General features: G+C 31.1%; 1 non-coding gene across 1 annotated transcript; it reads right to left on the bottom strand.

The window, feature by feature from the left end:
- Nucleotides 1–16,958: 16,958 nt before the first annotated feature.
- TRNAP-AGG (transfer RNA proline (anticodon AGG)) lies at nt 16,959–17,030 on the bottom strand. Its single transcript has one exon. It is a non-coding gene; the product is annotated as a tRNA-Pro (tRNA).
- Between the last annotated feature and the right edge of the window lie 4,372 nt (nt 17,031–21,402).

Raw genomic sequence — 21,402 nt, 5'->3', positions numbered from 1 at the left:
TTTCTTTTTCATTTTTTATTATTATTTTATTGTATCAAACATTGGATTATTCACCTTATGGATGTGTCACCTATGCACTTAATATGAAATATCTATCGTTCTTATATATGAAAGGAGTCTGAGCATTTTAGGACTTACGATCTGAGGTTTGGCAGTCTTAAAAAGTCTTGGAAACCATTCTCCATTCTTCAAAAAATTGAGTTTATATGATGCGGTGCCCTATGCACCATCGGGGGGCAGAGGAGGGTTTGAAGTAGGAGAAAAATAATGATTGTGATGCTCTCATAGTGAAATATAATCTGAAGCGGCAAAAGTTAGTTTGAAGTTATAAAATCATTATATGCATGTTGTATTAAAACTTCATTATGGCGTTGATTGGTTTCGAAGCGAACAGCTTCTTCCCCGACACTAATTAATACCCAACACTATCTGGGTAGCGAAAATTCAATCAATAGATCTTATGAAAATTGTAAAATGTTTATACTCTTAATTTTTATTTATTGTTTTGGCATTAACTTTGTGGTAAGACATGTTACAATGATTAAAGAAAACACTTCGTTTTTTACCACCTGAGTTTTATTATAGACTACATGTTTCAGAAGTTAAACTTCCATCATTCAGGTCTGTATAGTAACTAAAATATAATATATAAAATTGTTCTATAAATAAGGAGAGGGGAAAGTAAGGGGAAGGGGTTAGTCAAGGAAGGGAGTTTGAAAATTATTTTATTACATATTATAGAACAATTTTATATTCTATATTTTAGTTACTATACAGACCTGAATGATAGAAGTTTAACTTCTGAAACATGTAGTCTATAATAAAACTCAGGTGGTAAAAAACGAAGTGTTTTCTTTAATCACTCTTAATTTTTTTCTCTTTTTTGTGTGTATATTAGGTTAAAATCGTTAAAAACAACAATAAAAATTATTAAAAAAGAACTCCACCGACAAGACACACAAGGCTTGGTGGGTCTCTGCAAAAAATCTAAATATGTAAAAATTGTGATTTAAATAAATGTATACAAAGCTTAAAAAAAAGATAAGTCAGCTTATTTTAATGAAAGTTAGATGCATCCAATAGATATGTACTGTTACCAAAATTTGATAGCAAATATAATTTTATTCAATTCCAAGTATGTAGAAATTAAACCGGATCTTACATACAAATAAAGGGATCTCTGCTAAATAAAAGGTTTCTTCAATCTCATATAGATGGCTGTTGTAAACTCATGTGTTCTGTGTCATGAGATTTGGATACGTTTTGGTGCGATTTAATACTTTCATATTGGTTTAGCACAGGATTGGTCATGTTTTGTCGCAACTTTAATTAAGATTTGGATAGAATACAGTAAACAGAATAGATTTGAATTTAAAGGAATTTTCGTGTAATATTGGAAATGTAACATTTTGGTAAGGACCTCCACAACTGTGTTATGAGATTGATCGTATATCTAGGAGTTCCAAAAAATTAGTAGTGTGGCTGTCAATCACGGGTAGAATCGTGAATGAGGTATGTGTGTAAAGAGATCACCTAAACACCTTACGACAGGTCATAATCCCTTTAAATACTCTTCTTCAGCTAATCATAAATGGATAATGAATGTAGATAGATCTGGAATATATCGTATGACTGTATTTGATTGCTTATCAGAAACATTCTTCTAGAATACAATAACTATGTTATTTTATTTGACTAGCAACCAGGTTTCGTCGTAACTGACATCATCAGACTGGTCATAATAATAAAACCCTTATCCGCACCCCAATGGTGCATAGGGCACTGCGTCATATAAACGCAGTGTTATCTTGATCGTTTACACAAGAAGGAAAGGTGATCAGCCGTCCGCTTCAGGTACCATCCAGGGTAATATTGAATGAATATTACAGTGAAAAAATCACTCATATTTATTTTACCCCACTTGGGAATCGAACCCGGGACCTCCAGAACGGTAGCCGAGCGTGCTGACCATTACACTACGGAGGCTGATTTTTAGATTACCTCAGTGAAAACCTTTGATTGGAATGTTATTATTTTAAATTATACTATAATATGTTATTTTTTTTAAAAATATTCTGTTAGTTTTCTAATAAATAAATAAAACCCAGAATTTAAAAACAATTATTCAGACACATTGAGCTGTGAATTAAAAATAAATTTCTCGGTGAAGTAGGTACAAAATTAAGGAAAATATTTTAGTTTATATACAGTAATTTTAATTAATTAACGGGAAGATAATTCCATGTGTGCTCCTTTGTCCCCACCACATAACTCAGTCATCCCGTTTGTAAAGTCGGTTATCTACAATATATACTATATAATATAATTACCTCTCGTACGAAGCGCGGTTGAGTTGTACGGTCCCGTCGACCGCTAACCTTTGGAAAGTGTCCTTTACCTCCACCTATCTCCTGCTCTCCCGAAACTCCGAAACAAGAAAGTGCTTCCCTAATGTATGTATTCCTTTAAAGTTTCAGCATTTCGATTCTGGGAATTAATCAGCAAAAGGAAGCGCTACAACGGCTCTATTTAAATTAATTTTCGGATGTTAATTATAATTATACATGTGGAAAATTTTATAATTTTTTTGTATATGAAGAAGAATATGGTAGTCTGGGCATTTACGGGGTTAACGACTGTCATAGCCTGGTTTGGGTGATCAGTTTGCATACGTGTAACATTTACCAATTCTACCCATGATTGACAACCACACTAGTTCCATCAAATTCTTGGAACTTCTAATTATATTGATTAATATTATTCTTAAATTATTGAATAATTTCAAAATAACTCATAATTGGAGATAGTCCAGAATTGTGAGAGTTATTGGACACACTCAAAATTTTGTAGGAAATTTTTAAGTTAAGAAGTTAAGAATTAGTATTAAATTGTGTCGTTTTCAATGTTTTAATTCATGCGAATTGTAAAGCGCCCTAGAGGTGGTTTTTACGAAAACGCAGCTACGGAGCGAGCGAAGAACGGAAAATTGTCCAATAAATAATAAAAGATAAAATCGGCAATGTCAATAACTAGGAGGAGACGACAATGCCCCGTGTGCTAAATTGTAATTCCTGAACAACAAAAATGAAATAAATCGATCTGATTTACATGGAGCTTTTCTTTGACCCTCCCCTCGTCCGTTACACTTAGGGGAGAGTTTAATAAACAGCCTTCTGCTTTGTTTCCCGAAGAGCCTTTCCAAAATTCAGTTAGCGCCATGCTTCATAAAACTCACGGTTTCTTGTTATTGTTGAAGGGTGAAAATTGAATTTAACTTTCTCGGCAAAACGTGTTTCTCGGTTTTGTATTTATTTTCAACTTATTTTAAATATCACGTCTCTGGCCCGGCGTTGAAAGAGGGATTTATGTATTTTTAAAGACCCTTATTTGCAATATCTGAGGCCAGGTTGTATGAGAACGCCTCAAAATTATTAGATTATTGAAATTTTATTTGTTTGCGGGGTGATTTTATAAATATTAAAAGAAATAAACGCTTTTTTGGGGTAAATTAAATCATTTAAAGCAATGTAAATACATTGCTTTGAAAAATCAATTATATTCGAGATAATATTCATTTTTTGTTTACATTTTGACATCTTAACGTATATTAAGAGGAATATTGAGGTCTGAGAACATATTTTTTTAAAAAATATTAAAACATTATAAAGCTAACTAAAAGAAAACTTGATTACTATCAAGCCCCCTCCCCGCAGGGGCAGGCAGAAAGAATAGAACGCTATACCAATTTGTCATCTCAAACAATCTTTGCCTCTTTCACATTTATGCATTTCCTCCTGATTTAAAATAAGATTAAAGTATTTGACATACTTGATCATGCCAAGTTATCCTTGGTCTTCTTCTGTTTCTATTACCAACATCATTTGCCTCGTAAACATGTTTTACTATCATTTCTTTACTCATTCGATTCACATGTCCAAACCATCTTAACACACCTTTTTTAATTTTATCGATAATGCTTATCTCAGTCTTGTATTCAGTCCTTTTATCACCGTTCGAACATCTCTCATACAACGTTTTACCGCACATTTGTCTGAGAGAACGTATTTCAACTGCATTCAGTCTGCTTTCATTATTCTTTAAATAAATACCCAGACTTCCATATTCTTCATATTATGAAAAAAAAATCTAGAACTCCATTTCAATTTATATTCTCAATGTTGAAATCAAACATTGATTTGAGTCCACTAAATTGTATTTTATTGTTTAAAAACACATTTAAAAAAATTGTGACAATTGTTTCGCCTTTTTATGGCATTTTCTAACGAAATGCCATAACAAGGCGAAACAACTGTCACATAATTTATTTTTTATGTGTTTTTTAACAATAAAATACAATTTAGTAGACTCAAAAATCAGTGTTATTTTTAACATTTAATATATAAATGTGATATTTTATTTTATTAAAATTAAACAATAATCCTATTAATCGAGTTTTTTATGTATTTCTAAATTTTCTAAATTATTCATGACATCGTATATCATTCATCGTAAATAAAAATAAAATTCGATAAAGTGAATTATTCAAGTGTTTAATTTTAATAAAATAATCATGTCATTCCACAAAGTTAATGCCGAATCAATAAATAATATAATATTTTATATGTTTGTGGGGTGTTAATATTAAATATTGAAGAAAATTAATGCTTTTTTCGGGAAAAATAATTTACCTTCATTTGAAATACAAATTTTATTCAAGACAATAATTCATTTTTTTATATTTTTCATCTCAACATTACCAGGAGATCATAAAATTATACGTGCTGAGATACATACGGGAAAACCATTTATTTCTAAGCTGAATATTTTATCCCAAACGGACTTTATCTGATGTTTTCTCCTTAGAAGTGAAATACTAGTTTCTCCAACTTTATCATCATGAATATTTTTTCTATCAAACACTGGATTATTCAATCTACGGATGATGAGTCAATATTATAGGTGTCTCAATTTGATTTGAAACATCTATCGTATTTTTTTATGTAAAAGAAGATGGAGAAGATGGAAGTGTAAAACATCTGAGGCGCCACAATCGGCTATACTTTCAAATCTACTGAAAATGCTACCCGCATGTGAAAGAGGCCCAAGATCATTGCTTGTATACAGGTTCCAAAAATTAATGTATTATCAATTTTTAGCAGTGCGCAGAGTGGTGGACTTTACACAAGCGTATAAAGAGATCAATTTAGCCAGCCAAATGCCAGATCGCTAGCCTGGGTCAATGTTGTCAAATCAAACAACAAACTATTCCTCTTCTTCTTCTTCGTCTTATTGCTCATTAGTGAGAGTTGTGGCCCTTGTGGAAGCAATGACTCTTCTCCAGTTATCCTTTCACTGCGCTACACGTAGCGCTTCAACCACAAAGGTGCCTGCTAACATAAAAAATATCTCCTAATTGTAGAAAATCTAGATTTGTGAACAAGTATTTGGACATATTCAAAATGTTGTAAATAAATTGACTGGTCAAATTATAAGCCAAAAAATAAAAATAATAAAAATGATAATTTCTAGCGTTTTTCGTGTATGTAAATATAATCCAGGATTCGGATCCCACATATAAATGAAAGAGTTTTCGCTCAATGAAAAGCAGCTCTCAACTCACCATAGATGACTTTTGAGAAATTCTAGTTAATTCAAGCAATATGTTTCGAATTTGAACAATATAGAAGTTCCAAGAATTTGAGTACATGGTGTGGTTGTCAATCATGGGTAGAATTGGTGAATATTACACGTGAGTAAAGTGATCACTTGAACCAGCTTATGACGGTCGTCAGCCCCGGAAATGCCCAGACTTCCATATTCTTCTTCATCTTTGATGAGATGTCAAAAAATAATATAAAAACTCCTATAATTGGAGATAATCCAGATTTGTGCACAAGTATTTAGACACACTCAAAATGTTGTAAATAAACTTTAATAATAGTAAAAAAATCATTAATGAATTCGGCAGTCACTTTGTGGTAAATCTAAGCATTTTCATATTGTTAAGTTTTATTCGATAAATACCACTAATTCTAAGAACTAATAAAAAATGTGAGATTTCTTCTTCTCTAGTTCCTCATTAGCACTCGATGGTGCATAGGGCACTACATGACATAAACACAGTGTTATCTTGATCGTTAACACATGAAGGAAAGGTTCCATATTCTTCTTGTCAAAAAATAAAACATATCTGTGTTTGCCTTTCTACTTTTTAGGTGTCCAACACCAAACGAGCTTTCTTGGACACCCATTAATTATACCTCGGCAAGTTCTTTCCTAATTTTGGTCGCATGACCCAATTCTGCCTTGAATTACTGCTATTGCCGAGCGTACGGGGAGAGGAAATACACATAACTACCCCCTCGACGCATTATGTTGCTGAAAGTTATGTGTCGGCGACCTGCCAGCCGGAAATTGCATCTGAATATCCGGCCATCTACCTGGGGCAAAGGGGTGCGAACATCCCTCAGTAATACAACCTTAATCGTCCCCGGAACAATGTATATTAATATACCTAAAACACAGTAATCTGATTACTCTATTCATAAACCTATTACCGGCTACTCTTAATTTGTAAGGCCATAATTAAAACCGGAAATCTGTGACTTCAATACCTTATACTCATACATAAATGACAAATTTAAGCAAGCAAGGAAAACAATATTTAATTCTCGTTGCATATGGTTCAATTAATCCAAAAAAAAGTGTTTAAAAAACACTAAAACTAAAAAAAAGTGAACATTTTAGCATTTTTTATTATTATTTATTTATTAGACGCCATATGTATAAATATATATATATATATATATATATATATATATATATATATATATATATATATATATATATATATATATATATATATATATATATATATATATATATATATATATATATATATATATATATATATATATATATATATATATATATATATATATATATATATATATATATATATATATATATATATATATATATATATATATATATATACAATATATATACATAATAAAACCCTTATCCGCATCCCCATGGTGCATAGGGCACTGTGTCATATAAATGCAGTGTTATCTTGATCGTTGACACATGAAGGAAAGGTGATCAGCTCTCCGCTTCAGGTACCAGTCCAGGGTAATATTGAATAAATATTACAGTGAAAAAATCACTTATATTTTTTTTGATCCCCCCTGGGAATCGAACCCGGGACCTCCAGAACGGTAGCCGAGCGTGCTGACCATTACACTACGGAGGCGGACAATGCGGAATCGTGCCAATTAAAATTGTGACAGAACGCGAAAATCTACCACCAGAGGTCGCGCATGCGTCGCACTGGAAAAAACAAGAGACGTCAGGTGAAAAAATATGGTGTTTGGTGAACGTGTCATATTATATGTGTATATGACACTACAACAAATTGATGCAATTTTATGCTAATAAGCCTTGATAAGTTGATAAGTCTTACGCTTCAGGTGCCTGTCCAAGATACAAATATAATTCACAACATTCTTTACATCTCACCAATAGATGTCTCTAGTGAAGTTCTAGTGATTCAAGAACAAGGTTTCTAATTTGGTTCATATATATATATAACGTGGTAATATTTTTCTTTTGTAAATTGCGTGTAAATAATATGTAAAGTGGGTGTATAATAATAAAATAAACAATGTGTTGCTTTGTAATTAAAGTTTATAATTAAAGTTTAATCTTAATTTATCTTTATAATAATTTTTATATCTATCTATCTATCTATCTATTTCTGACAGTTAATAATATTATCGGATCTCTTTTGTTTAATTCTGTGCGACGCATGCGACATCTGGTGGTAACTGTTTTATGTAGGTACTATTTGTAAGTACTTAATAAAATGTATAGGTAGGTACCTAGTTATTTTATATAGAACTTCCAAGAATTTGAGTAGTGTGGTTGTCAATAATGGGTAGAATTGGTGAATGTTACACGTGTGTAAAGTGATCACTTAAACCAGCCTATGACGGTCGTCAGCCCCGTAAATGCCCAGACTTCCATATTCTTCTTCATCTTTGATGAGATGTCAAAAAATAATACAAATATAATATTAGAATAAATACGAATAATTATAATAATGAAAACAATCACATATTTATTTTGGCTAATCGAACCCGGAATCAAACCTGGGACCTCCAGCATATCTCTAGCATACAAATAGTTAGATTTGGACTTGCTCAAAATATTTCTGATATCTTTACCATTTAATTTTGACCCTTTTTCGTTTCTATTTGATATTCTCCCACAAACGAAATAACAATAACATTTTTCGATTTAAACTCATTGCGAAATATCCCTCTTTTTCACCTGGATTTTAGATGAAATCTCTTTATTGAAATCATACCTGGAATATTCGCCCTAGATATAAGCAGATATCCTCATGTTTCGCAATGTTACCCTTATTTGATCTTTGGTTTATCTCCTCACCCAAATACCCACGGAGTTTTCACCTACTCTCTCTACCCCCATTCTATTTCCATCTTCAACCCTTAGAAAGATAGCATCATCATATTCTCGTTAAAGGTAAAATAGAGATCAGGAACAATTCACTGAAAGATAACATTTTTAAAATCATCCCAAAATACATTTATATATTTTTTTTAATGAAGAGAGGCCGAATTTTATTTTTCCTAATTGATTTGGCAGTCGCTTTGTGGTAATATCTATCTATTTTTAATTAAGGTTTTACTTGGAAATTTATTTAAAGTCCACTATTTCTTAAAATCTATTGATACACGTGTTTTGATGCATTCCGCATCGTTTTAAACACCGTATATGATGTGTAATATAAAGAAATACGTATCACAGTAGATTTTGAGAAATAGTGGTATTAATTACGTAAAACTTTAATTCATAATTCATTTTATTTTGTTGTTTTTTTTTTATCCTACATACATACTTTACTAAATTCTATCAAAAAGTGAATACAAACAATTTACGTTTTACAATTTCAAATAGAAATCATCACAAGAATACTTTTTATTTTAATAACTTACAAACCATCACGCCATGCAGGAGTAGGGAGAGAGAATATAACATCACACCAATCTGTCTGCAAACAACATTCGCCTCCTCCACATTCATGCATCTCTCATACATATTACACAAATTATTCCGACCCCTGATCTGACCCCTTTAAGTATTTGATATATTTGATCATGCCAAGTTTTCTTCGGTCTTCTTCTGATATTTCTAAAGGTAACAATGCTACCACATACCGCAGAGTTAGCAATGCTTTTAAGATATAAAATAAACTAAATTAAACATCACGGCACCTCTGCAAAAGAATAGAAAGTCACACTACTATATCTTATGAAAACATTCTTTATCTCTTTCACATTCATGCATCTTCTCATATCGCTCACTCCTTTCAACAACGTCACATATCAAAAAAATAGATTTTTCAGGAGATCGTTTTTAATGTTTAAAAATATAACAAAATGTATTTAAAATAAATATCAAGCCACTTTTTGGACTTTTTACTGAGACCTTACATACTTTAACCGATCTTTTTACTTAAAACCTGAAGGTTTTTTCTCTATTTGAAAAATATTTAGTATATTTAAAAAAATAATTAAACGATACATTTTCTTATAACAACACTTTCTCCCCTGTAGAGGGTAAATATTAAGTTAAAATATGCCACTTTTGCTGGGATATAGTACATTTTATGGGCATTCCGAAAACATGCACAACTGAAAATTGTCGATTTTTGTTGTATGACGTTGTTGAAAGGGGTGAGCGATATATATATTTGCAGATTATTTCGACATCTGACCTGACCGCTTTGAAGTATTTGACTATATGTAATTTTTCCTATGTATTCAAACAAATCATTTAGGGCTCAACTTTCACCTTTGATATTTCCCTCACTACCCACACCCTTTTCAATCGGCGATTCAGCTTTCGATTAGAGCCGTCAGGTGACTGTGTGGCGCTACAGTACCGGAAATGACGTCAGAACGAAGTAGCCATTCACTCGGAATACGTATTAGTCTCCTCACCCCGATTCTCCACCCCATAGAGAAATAAATCCAATATAAATCTAAAATGGCAGTATTTTTTTCACAATGTTATAAAGGGCAAAGTGCTGTATGTTATATAACTGCATCATCATTTAGCTTGAATTTAATCATAATAATTTTATCAATGACAGGGTGTTCACATTCACATTTTTTTCTCGAAAAATTACGATAAAATGACAATAATTATTTCTTTTTACCATGGTAAATGAACTTAAGAAAGGGTCGTTAAATTAAAGAAAGCTACAGTTATTCAAATATCTACATTTATGACTCAACAAAATACATGTAATTTTTTGACATCTAATCAAAGATGAAGAAGAATATGGAAGTCTGGGCATTTACGGGGCTGACGACCGTCATAGGCTGGTTTAAGTGATCACTTTACACACGTGTAAAATTCACCAATTCTACCCATTATTGACAACCACACTACTCAAATTCTTGGAAGTTCTATATATATGTATGAACCAATTTTGAAACATTGTTCCCGAATCACTAGAACTTCACTAGAGACATCTAATATATATATATATGTATATATATATATATATATGTATATATATATATGTATATATATATATATATAAATATATACATATGTATATATATATGTATATATATATATATATATATATATATATATATATATATATATATATATATATATATATATATATATATATATATATATATATATATATATATATATATATATATATATATATATATATATATATATATATATATATATATATACATAAAGCATTGCTAACATTGCTAATGTTTTTGTAAAAAAAACTAAAATAAGTGAAAATCAAGTGTTGATAAAGTAAATAAATTAATTTTATAAAATGAAACTAGAAATTTGTTTTTAACCACTTTTATTAATGGTACTTATCTCCAACTCCTATTCGACAAGACTTTGTCGTCTTCAGGGATATTACACATTACAATGTACTTACACATTACATTGATATACATATACATGTACATGTATATATGAAACGTATGAGTAAAGAAATAATGTTTAAACAAATTTATAAGACGAATGTAGTTGGAAAAAGAAGCAGAGAAAACTTGGCACAATCAGGTTTGTCAAATACTTGAAAGCGGCCGGGTCAGGAGTCGTAATAAACGCCGGATATGTATGAGGAGATGCATGAATGTGGAAGAGGCGAAGAATGTTTGCATCGACAGAGTGGTGTGGCGTTCGATTCTTTCTGCCTACCCCAGCAGGGAAGCGGCGTGATGGTTAGTTAGCATTTATGAAGAAAAAAATGGATTTTTTTTTTAAATATTTATAATTTTAACTTTTTAAAAGTCCATAGAAAAGAGTGTAATTCGATGATAACGAAAAAAAATGTTAAAAATTGATGTATGGTATGGTGTAAACTGCTTAAGTGGATTGAAGTATCAAGTGTTTTTGTTACATAAATAAAGGCGAAGTGCGTAAAAAAACATCAATTTTTCAGAGCATTTACTATTTTAGGTTAGGTACGCCATTCCGTATCGAGGTCACGTATTTCAGATAGTAAAAACGTAAAATGTGTTTCCGCTCCGCTTTGGATTTTCAGTCCACCTCAATATAACGGAAAACAGTACAAAGATTGCTTATAATAATTGGAATAAATGAAATATTTCCTTGATATTAAAACCTAAAACGTGGAGTATCGCTCACTCCTTTCAACAACATGATATATTATATTACATAAAAAAACTTTAAAGTTTAAAAATAAAATTTAATATATTAAAAATAAATATCAAGCCACTTATTGAACTTTTTACTGTGCAACAGATCTTTTTAGGTAAAACCTGAATGTTTTTACTCCGTTTGAAAAATATTAAGTATATGTAAAAAAATAACTAAACAATACCTTTTCTTCAAAATGCTAAAACAACACTTTCTGCCATGTAGCGAGTAAATATTAAGTTAAAAATATGCCGCTTTTGCTGTGATATAGTACATTTTCTGGGCATTCTGAAAACATGCACAACTAAAAATTGACGATTTTTTTATACATGATATGCCAAAAAAGTAACATTAGAAGTGTGTAAGTTTTGTATAACAGTCACCAATTCTACCCATGATTAAACAACCACACTACTCAATTTTTTGGAAGCTAATTGGATCATACATATGATCCAATTTCGAAACATTGTGCTTGAATCACTAGAATTTCACTATAAAAATCTTTGTTGACGTCTCAACAAATAATATGAAAAATAACTCCTATAACACACACACTCAAAATATTGTGTGTAATTTGACTAATTATTTTATTTAAATCTGTTAGAATTGGGTGTAAAGAGTAGAATAATAGTTACATCTCGCTAGTGGGTAGTGGAATTAGTAGCCCATAAAGAGCACGAGCGCCTAAAGGTGGCCTTCGGACCCATTATGGGACGCGGATGAGTTCTTAATTATGTTCGACCCCCGAACAAACGCCCTTTTTATGGTCAAACAAGATTATTAGTTCAGCACTAGGGTCAAGATTTTCAACCATATTTCTAAAATTATTATTTTGAAATTAAAAAAATATTAAACGTATCTAAAACTTTGGAAATACACTGAAATAATGAGAATATTTCGAGTTATAATTAATATATAACTTTGTTTTAAAATCAATGCAAATATTTTATTAATGTCTACCGGTTTTGAAGCTAACCGCTTCTTTATCAAGACCATAAAGAAGCGGTTAGCTTCGAAACCGGTAGACATTATAATAAAATATTTATAGTGATTAAAAGTTATATTTTAATTATAAAATTGAAAATCACAAAGTTAGTGCTTCAAATATAAATTATATAATATTTCGAGTGTTTATATCTTTGTACATATTTCTGGGTTTATCCACTTAGGAGACATATATACCTTAATAACAATGAAGAAAAATATGGAAGTCTGGTTTGAGAATTCCATGATACACATCATAGGTGTTTCTGCTAATTAAAACGCTTACACATCTCTACCATATATGCTGCCAAGAACTCACATATGAAAGAATGTGTCAATTTTAAGATATGTGTTCCAAAAATTTAAGCCGTGTAGTTGTCAGTCATGATAAATGTTACATGTAAAATAATTATCACTTTAAACCACCCTTCGAAATGTCGTAAGCCCTATATATATATATGAATATGTCAATAAAAATAACTTCATGAATTGATTTGCCAGTCACTTTATAAAATCTATCCATTTTTAATTTAAATTTTATTTGGTAAATACCGCTTTTGCTTAAAATCTTTTGTGATATGGGTTCGGATGCATTCCGCATTATTTTCCTTAAAAGAAAATGATGCAGAATGAATAGAAACACGTGTCACAATAGATTTTAAGAAATACTGGTATTAACCAAGTACAACTTAAATTAAAAATATGAATAATAAGTCGAGGAACCAAGATTTGTGACCGAGGATTTGGAAACACTCGAAATGTGAGAAAATTCGTTGTAACAGTCAATTAACTAATTATACAGTAAGAATAAAATACAACTAACTATACTATTAACAATATTTTGGAGGAACCGCTTTTGAAAAACGTATCCCTGCAAGCTGTCTAAAAAACCGATACAAAAACTTCTACTCGTAATGTTACTGCTAAACTGTTTGACCTTTCTCGAACTTTCCTTAACTCGGTTTATCTTTTTTCTTTCCCCCACTTACACTTTCTATTTCCTCAACGCTTTCTTCTTCTTCTTCTCAAAACACTGTTATTTTTCACGTGAGTAGGGTGCCATAAACAGAGTCTGGCTTTTACGATAGGGTGTTTGAAAGTTGCAAACCATTCGTGAGTAGTCGCCATTCCCTAACTTTTATGCTAACGTTAAAAGTATAAATTTTAAAAAGCGAATTGAAGAGATCATTCCTTTTTTATATCCTTACCCCATATAGCCAAAAATAAACTTTCCCCTATTTTTATAATAAAACCCTTATCCGCACCCCAATGGTGCATAGGGCACTGTGTCATATTAACGCAGTGTTATCTTGATCGTTTACACATGAAGGAAAGGTGATCAGCCCTCCGCTTCAGGTACCAGTCCATAGTAATATTAAATAAATATTACAGTGAACAAAATCACTTATATTTATTTTACCCCCCTTGGGAATCGAAACCGGGACCTCCAGAACGGTAGCCGAGCGTGCTGACCATTACACTACGGCGGCGGACAGAATCTTTCCCCTATTGTAATGATTTTAAATCATTGTTCTGAAATCTAACTTTTGTCTACTTAGGAGTTATATTTTTTACAATATATTGAAATCTCAATATAAATGAAAAAGAATATGGACATCTGTGTATTTACATGGATTAACTTCTGTCACAGGCCAGTCTAAGTTATAACTTTACCCACGTGTAACATTCACCATTCTACCTATGATTGACAACCACACAACTCGAATTTCGGAAGTTGTATTTATGCTTCAAATGAAACATTCTTTCACAAGCAAGTTCTTACGACAGTTGACTAGAAATCACCTGCCATCGAAACATATCAAACAAATTAAGCATATGCCACATTCATGAAAGAGGCGAAGATTGTATGTAAAGACAGATTGGAGTGGCGTTCTGTCCCCTCCGCCTACCCCTGCGGCGAAGCGGCATAATAGTTAATTAGTTGCTTTTTCAATCTCCAATTCAGAATAACGTTATCATATATAACCCGTTACATCTGCTGATTTTTGTCGTTGTGTCTGATTTTTAGGAGAAAAAAACTATAATTTTAACATTAACTGACAAATTGCAAAACCAAACAATTCCAAAAGAACTTCAAATATTTGAACACCAAACATGTCAATAACCTTCCACATTAACAATTTGAATAAAATAATAAATATTTTTAAAAATAAATTGAATGCCTTTTGTACATATTAATCGTTAATATTGAAAAAGAAATGGATCATTTCATATGTTTTGAATATTGAAATCATTAACTTTGTGGATCATATATAAAAAGACTTTGTTTTTTCACTCACATGTGAATGGATCAAAAAACAAAGTCTTTTTATTTCTCAAAATAGTATATTATCTTATATTTTGAAAATATTATTTTATTCATAAGTATAATAAACAATAAATAATCCCTGAAAAGTCCCTCTTCAAACACAAGAGCTTGGTCTCTTTTTAGGAGAGGAACAGCGTAACTAGTATTAAGATATGTTAAAAGTAGAAATGTCTAACAAAAAAATTTAATTATAATATTTATTCTGACTATATTAATTTAATTTAAAAATAAAAAATAAAAATACTGAACAGCCCGACAGTTACTATGGATTTAGACAGTGGTCAAAGGGCGATGGATAATCCATCGAAAAAGTTAGATCAGCCACAATGGGCTCTCCTTTGACCCAAATAAACTATGATAAAAGTGTTTTAGGTCAGGACTAATCCCACAGTATCATCGCACACAAGGGTTGGCTGGAGAGACTAACGCAACCCCCTATTTAAACTAAGCGTGATTAGGCATCCCTTATAATTCAGAAGAAAAAAAAAACTGAATAATAAGGGCTCTGATTTTTTTTTAAATATTTTGTTAACGACAGGCGTTAAGAGCGTTTTTGCCAAGAATTTTCACTCATGAATTACAAGAAATTATATTAGGTAACTATAAACATAAAGAATTAATCCACTCATGAGTAGGCATAGGCTATAAAATGTATAAAGTAGAAGCCTAAGCAGGGCCACGACAAGCGGTGTTGCAAAAGCCGTAGCTAGATTTCAGAGTCACGTGGACGTTAAGGTGGCGACTGACCGGAGCATTTCGTCGTAACATAACGTCGTAACATCGCTCGCGGCGAGCATCAGCGAGCATCCGAAACTATGGATGGAGCGCTCGGCTCGCTGTACTGACTGCCTGAATGCTCGCATCGTAACGTGTTACGTTACGACGAAATGCTCCGGTCAGTCTCCACCTTTAGGTAATTAAAAAAACGATAGTCGCCTTAGCGTAGTTGGTACCTACATATAAATGTGTGTGTGTAAATGTACACACACTAGCTGTACACAATCACGAGTAACTGCTTGTTTAGTCTTGTTGAATTTAAAATAAAGAAAATAGATAGCGCACATTGTTAATGTGTTTCATTTATAATACTTGTATCGTAATTAAGTTCAACAGATTAAGCTGAAATTGTGTTTTAATAAAAATATGTTTTTCAACATGATTCGAATGCATCGTCGTGTCCAAATTTCTTTAGATTAACTTACGAAGATTTTGAACAAACTAAAATTACAATGATTAAAGAAAACACTTCGTTTTTTACCACTTGAGTTTTATTATAGACTACATGTTTCAGAAGTTAAACTTCCATCATTCAGGTCTGTATAATAACATACAGTTATTATAGTTATTATACAGACCTGAATGATGGAAGTTTAACTTCTGAAACATGTAGTCTATAATAAAACTCAAGTGGTAAAAAACGAAGTGTTTTCTTTAATCATTGTAACATGTCTTACCACAAAGTTAATGCCGAAACAATAAATAAAAACTAAAATTACATAAAATACAATTTAATTAGTTATTGGTCGGAACATGAAGAGTGTCTTGAACAATGTGGTATTAAGCAGGGCTTGGGAGTCTACATAGATGCTTACTAAATAAAGTAACACAACAGCGAGTCAAATGGATAGGCCGTAATATAAAACACCTAGATCCTGCTTCTTACCATTGCGGGGGCCACAAACTACAGAGGACGACCCCGCTTAAAACTACATGGACAAAATTATCTCCGACATGCGTTGAAGCGGGTACGCCGAGTTGAAAAGACGAGTAGAGGATAGAGACGGGTGGAGACTGGTTATAAAAGAAGAAACTTATCATCAAGATTGTAACACACGAACATTATTAGATATAAGATTTTTAAACAAACTTTAAAAAAAAAATTAAGATAAAAAATATTAAGTTTGGGCTCGTCCGGGATTTGAACCCGGGACCTCTCGCACCCTAAGCGAAAATCATACCCCTAGACCAACGAGCCGGTTGCTTGTCTTGTGAATATATAGAAATAAAATAACAAATAGTATTTAAAACGTATTTAAGTGTGTCATTTGAGAAAGGCATTTCTTATGATACACATATTTATTATGTGGATCACGAATGTAGATAGGTATGTGTAAAAACCAGTTTTGTAGAATGGTTGATGTCATTGCTATATTTTGTTTGAGATTGCATCAATAGATGTAGTTAGTTAAAAAAAAATAATAGTAACCCCTTGTAACGTAATTTTTTTTCATATAATATAAATCGCTGAATTTATTATAAATATACCGAAGATTTTAAATATTACCTACAAATTCTATGTAATGTACATATTGTACGCAATTTTTTTTCTTCTTCTTCTTATTCGCACCAAATGGTGCATACAGTATCGCATCGCTTTTACACAGTGTTATATTGATCGTTGATTCATTCATTTATTTTCATAATTATAAGAAAATATTTTTTGGACATTTCAAAAAAGATGAAGTAGAGTATGGAATTCAGTATATTACAGGGCTTACGACCACGTCACAGGCCGGTTAAAGTAATCACCGTATACACGTGTAACATTTACCATTTTACCCGTGATTGACAACCATACTACTTAATTTAATGTATTTTATTAAGTCAAAAAAGCTCTTTAAAGCTTCAGGCACATTCCTGGATATGGTATAAAAATATTTAAAGAGATATTAACTTAAAATCAGAAACAGTTTCCAGCCCGTCTTTATGGTTTAACGGCCCAAGGGTACAACTCTAAAATTTACACTAAGATTTACGTACAGTTTTTGAATGATGCGGAATACGTCGAAACACGTAGCACAAGCTTAGATTATTTTTAATCATACATGAAAAACACTTTGATCTATTTTTTGTATTTAATGAATAATGAATTAGTTTCTTGAACGTTTTTCGCAGATACTTTGTGGCACATTTCATAAATTTTATAAAAAAACACAACTTTGTTTTTAACCACTTTTTATTGGTACATCTTTTCTTCGACCGATTTTGACAAGAACCTTGTCATCATCAGGGTTAAACATGACCATGATTAACCGTGATGATGACAAGGTTCTTGTCGAAACCGGTGTGATAAATATTTTACCTAAAAATTTTTTTAAAAACAAAGTTGCATTATTTTATAAAGATTACAAAAAAATATTTATTTTTGGGAATATATCTAAAATCGAACAAGGTTATTGGATTGAATCCTACTTTTATTTACGTATTTGTATATTATTATATATGACGCGTTTCGTCTTATTAAGACATTATCAAACACTCAATTTTTTTAAAGTAATCAGAAATAATTATTTTCAGTAGCCTTCTTATTGAAAATAATAATTAAATAAACGAACAAAATAATAGCTCTGATATTTCTCGTTGTATGCACTTTTTTATTGTGTATAATATACATTGCAGTATTTATGACGCGAGTGGCCAGACAGTTATTAAATATCTGGGAGAAGTTATATTAAATTCCCAGTTACCAAACTCATTTAAAAGCAGGAAATGGGAATCTACCAGCTCTATATCCTTAAACATTAACGGGATACAGGCTAATGTAATATATAAGGAACCTGCAAGCGGTTTAACAAAAGGTGTTTAAAAAATTATGTTTCACAATCTCCAAATCAATCAAATTGGTGCTCAAAAATAATAATAATAAAATTGCATAGTTATTGAATTAAAATACTTACATTTCTTGAATGTATTTCGCAGATACTTTGTGGCACATTTTATAAACTTTATAAAATGAAACAACTTTGTTTTAGCCACTTTTTTATTGGTACACTTTATCCAACCGGGTACTAATATTTTTAAATACCTACTAATATTTTACAGGCCATTTTCTTGCGAAAAATACTTCTTCAAGAGAGCTTAACCATGATATTTTAATATATTATTAGATTAAAACCAATATTTTTAGCTTTTCCACTTTATTTTTATTTGACCAGCGACCGGGTTTCGTCGTTACCGACATCATCAAACTGGTCGGACATGTCGGTAACGACGAAAAACTCGGTCGCTGGTCAAATAAAAATAAAGTGGAAAAGCTAAAAATATTGGTTTTAATCTAATAATATATTAAAAACGCAATTCCATCACGAAGTGTCAGTGGATAATATAAATCTATTAAAAACATTATATTTCATTAAATTTTATTATTAGTTTATTTACTTTTTTCCAAATTGGGCTTAAGTCCAAAAAAATTCTTTTGAATTAATGTTTTACTAAGTAAATACCACTATTTCTTAAAATCTACTGTGACACGTGTTTCGATGCATGAAAATGATGCGGAATGCATCGAAACACGTGTCACAGTAGATTTTAAGAAATAGTGGTATTTACTAAGTAAAACATTAATTAAAAATGGATAGATTTTACCACAAAGTGACTGCCGAATCAATTAATGAACTTATTTGGACCTACTTCTTATGATTGCAATTTAATTTCACAAATTCTCAACCGATGGCACCATCAATTCTTAAAATTTCACATAATATATCAAATTTACATCCAACATACGAGAAGTATCCTATTTACATATACTTATGTACATCTTTCAAAATTAATGCAATTTAAATGTTCAGTAATGGGTAGAATGGTAGAGGTCGCACAGTGTAAAGTGATCTCTTAAGTCAGCGAAATGCCAGGTCTTAAGCTCTGGAATGGTTAGACTTCCATCTTATTTTGTATGAAAAATGGCAGATGGATCGTCTCAATTGAGACACCCACAATATTGATATGTAATCAATATGTTATTGTTGCCCAAACATCAATATTGAAAATAATACCTAACGTTCCGAGACGGACTCCCACAGGAGAAATTAAATTCATCAAATTGCAACTGACGACAGTCAAACATTTATGTTTATTCTAGAGCTATCCTTACATATGCATTTAAGAATTACTGTCACATAATGTGTTATGTGAGAGAAAGCGTCTCCCAGCTAAGCATACCACAAATCACAATAAACTCTCATTTTGCTAACGTACATACATAGAACTACAATAATCAAAATAACTCCTGTAATTGGAGACAATCCAGATTTTGTGAAATGTATTTGGACATACGCAAAATGATGTGGACAATATTCAAAACACAGTAACTCATCAAACAAAATCTATTACATGCCTTTTTACGTTATTTTTTAAAAATAATTATTATGTTATAAAGTTGTACAACCCGCTTCCATTTTCTTAAGTCAATAAAAATAGAAACTACATATAAAAGTTCCATTCATATACCATATATGGTATATATATTGTATATATATATATATATATATATATATATATATATATATGTATATTTATACCATATATATATACATATATATATATATATATATATATATATATATATATATATATATATATATATATATATATATATATATATATATACATAAAATTAACGACTACAGTATGTTTAAACGTAATGGTCGTTGCTGATATATGAATGATAATAACAATTTCAGTACTCCTGGTCTTCATCACCATTACGGCAAATAATCCTGGCAACATTCTGAAACTGAAAAATACTGAATAATAAATAAGGCTAACGACTAGGGGTAGTTAGGGAGTGATATTACTTGTAATGAGGGGTAGTTTGGCATATATTTCAGGGGAATATATTAAGGGAAATAAACAAAGAGTTGGCGGTTACTTTACGACCTGTTTCTAGTGTGCCCGCATTACTTGTGTATGGATTAGGGTGCAGACCAAAATGGCTTTGAGCTATCGGAGAACTTGGAGAATTATTTGTTTAATTGTAGAAAGTAACGAATTTCTACTTATCTTACTCGAACATATTACTATTTAAATAAGTATATGAAAAAATCCAACATAGATGGCTGTTGTGAACTCATATAGAAAAATTACGAGAAGAAATCAACTGGATACCTATAAAAAGGAGACTCACACATCGATCACTCCTTTCAACAACGTCATATATTAAAAAAAGTAATTTTTCAGGAGATCGTTTTTAAAGTTTAAGAATATAATACAATGTATTCAAAATAAATATCAAGCCACTTATTGAACTTTTAACTGTGCAACAGATCTTTTTAGGTAAAACCTGAATGTTTTTTCTCCATTTGAAAAATATTTAGGATATTTAAAAAAAAAAAACCTTTTCTTCAAAATGCAAAAACAACACTTTCTGTCGTGTCGCGAGTAAATATTAAGTTAAAAATACGCCGCTTTTGCTGGGATTCGGTACATTTTCTGAGCATTCCGAAAACATGCACAACTGAAAATTGACGTTGACGGTGTTGAAAGGAGTGAGCGATATGTATGTAGTTTTTATTATATGCTTATTTTTATAAATATTTTTTTAACGATAAAATGCCCAAATAATTTTT

Source organism: Brachycentrus maculatus, unplaced genomic scaffold (assembly GCF_059751285.1).
Source record: "Brachycentrus maculatus isolate JH-2025_06_01 unplaced genomic scaffold, ASM5975128v1 h1tg000190l, whole genome shotgun sequence".
In the NCBI taxonomy this organism is placed as follows: Eukaryota; Metazoa; Arthropoda; class Insecta; order Trichoptera; family Brachycentridae; genus Brachycentrus; species Brachycentrus maculatus.
Note: the sequence above shows the minus strand (reverse complement) of the source record. Positions and strands in the feature narration are given on the sequence as shown.